Source organism: Ailuropoda melanoleuca, chromosome 2 (genome assembly GCF_002007445.2).
Source record: "Ailuropoda melanoleuca isolate Jingjing chromosome 2, ASM200744v2, whole genome shotgun sequence".
NCBI lineage: Eukaryota > Metazoa > Chordata > Mammalia > Carnivora > Ursidae > Ailuropoda > Ailuropoda melanoleuca.
The window spans coordinates 94,179,097-94,181,519 of NC_048219.1; the positions used below are offsets into that span (position 1 = coordinate 94,179,097).

General features: G+C 28.1%; 1 non-coding gene across 1 annotated transcript; it reads left to right on the plus strand.

Moving 5' to 3' along the window:
* The first annotated feature begins 669 nt into the window (after window positions 1–669).
* Window positions 670–742, plus strand: TRNAV-UAC. The gene has a single exon. It is a non-coding gene; the product is annotated as a tRNA-Val (tRNA).
* Window positions 743–2,423: the final 1,681 nt, after the last annotated feature.

Sequence of the window (2,423 nt, forward strand, 5' to 3'; positions counted from 1 at the left end):
GAATCTGCTAAAGAAACTAAGTTTATAGGTTGAAATTTTCAACGAAGGAAACTCCAAGCCCAAATGGGTTCACTACAAAATCTACTAAGCCTTAAAGGCATAAATAATTCTTCATCAATAAAAATCTTTAAAAAAAAAAGAGTGAAGACTTATTTGTTTCTATGAGGTCAGCATAATTCTGATACAAAAACAAACAAATAAACTACATATCAAAATCAAATTCAAAGCACTCAAGAGCACAAATTCAAAAATTCTTAACAAAATTCATCCAGTTGAATACAACTATTTGTAAAAAGATAATACACCATCACCACCTAAGGCTTATCTTGGAGCTGCAAGACTGATTTAACATTCAAAAATCTATCACTATACTTCAAAATATTAACAAAACTTATCTCAACATATGCAGGAATATAATTTGTCAAAATTTGGCATCCATTCCTGATAAAAATATTTCAGCAAACTAAAAAAGAAGAAAATTTCTTCAACCAGATAAAGGGCTTTTATGAAAAACCTGTAAGCTAACATTGTATAACGGAGGCATAAATGTTTCCTCTCACTACTTTAACTTAACCTAGTGCTGAACATTCTAGCCATTGTAGTAAGACAAAAAAATAAAATAAATAAAATAAAATAAAAAAGAAAGAAAGAAAATAAATGGAATCTTCAGGTTCTATGGTGTAGTGGTTAGCACATCTGCCTTACACACAGAAGATCCTGGGTTCGATTCCCAGTGGAACCACAAAGTTACCTTTGGCTTCCATTCAATAGAAAATAAGTGAAAAGCTTTCAAACTGAAAACATATGACTGTCCTAGCTCATCAATTATGAGGAAAATCCTATGGAATTTAACAAAAAAAAAAGGTCCTACTAGAAAAAGTAACTGAATTTTAGTTTGTCTATAGGATCCTAGATCATTAAACAAACAAAAAACAACTGCAGATACAACAATCAGAAATTTAATTAAAGTTACAACAATCAGAAATTTAATTAAAGTAAAAAAAAAAAGCAACAACATACTGTTTACAACACTATCAAAACTATGAAATAATAGGGACAAATATGATAAAAGATGTTTAAGACCTGTACACTGTAAACTAAACACAATGTTGAGATAAATTTAAAAAGACATAAGTAAATGGAGAGATAGACTGTTTTCATGGATGAAAGAATATTTTTAAGAAGTCAAGCCTCCTCAAATGAATTTCTAGATTCAACATATCAGTGTCCTGGCAGGATTTTGTTATAAAAATTGAGAAGTTGATCCCAAGATTCTTACAGAAATTAAAGAGCCAAAAATATATTTATTGTAATAAAAAAGAACAAAACTGGAAGGATTACATTAACTTCAATACTTATTATAAAGCTGTAATAATCAAGACAGTGTTATATAGGCATCAAGCTATTTGAATAGGTCATTGGAATAGGCAGAAAGTGCAGAAATACATTTATACAATCAATTTATTTTTGTTAAAGGAGAAGTCCCATTCCATTACCTAACAGCCAGTCTTTTCCACAGAATTGAAATAATTGACTACTCCATGAAAAAGAAAAAAAAAAAAAAAAAGATCTTAAAAAAAAGAAAAAAATTGATCCTTAAAAAACAGGAAAAAAAATTGATCCTTAATTTTGACCATATAAAATATTAACTCAAAATGGATCACAGCCCTAAATAAAAACCTAAAACTATAATACTAGAAGAAAATACATGATTAAATGTAATCTTGACGTAGACAACAATTTTTTAGTTGCCAACACCAAAATCATTGCCTATAAATAAATAAATACATAAATAAATAAAAATTTGGCTGTATCAAAATAAATATTTTTTTCTCTTGAAAATACACTGTTAAGAGAAAGAAAAGACAAGCAACAGACTAAGTGAAAATATTTACATATCACATATCCAATAAATGACTTGTATCCAAAATATATGAAAACATTTTAAAACTCAGTAGTAAGAAAACAAGCAAAAAAAAGGACAAAAGATTTGAAAAGATTTTTTACCAAAAAAGATGCTTATATCAAATAACCCCATAAGAAATATTCAACATCATTATCATTAAAGAAATGGAAATTATAACAATGATATTCCATTACACTCCAATAGAATACTATACCAACTTAAACAACAGTGTAAAGCAATTAGAATTCCCTTACACTGCTAAGAAAAGAAAAAAAAAGAATGATTGATTCAACTACTTTCAAAATGAGATAACCAGTTAAACATATTCTTACTATATGACCTGGTCTTTCTATTCCTTGGCATCTATTGAAAAAATAAATGTATGTGCCCATCCAATGCCTTGTATATAAGTTTTCATAGCACTTTGCTTATAATAGCCCCAAATTTGGAGCAACTCCAGCATCAATCAAGAGGTAAATGTATAAACAATTGTGGTATATCTGTACAATAGAATACT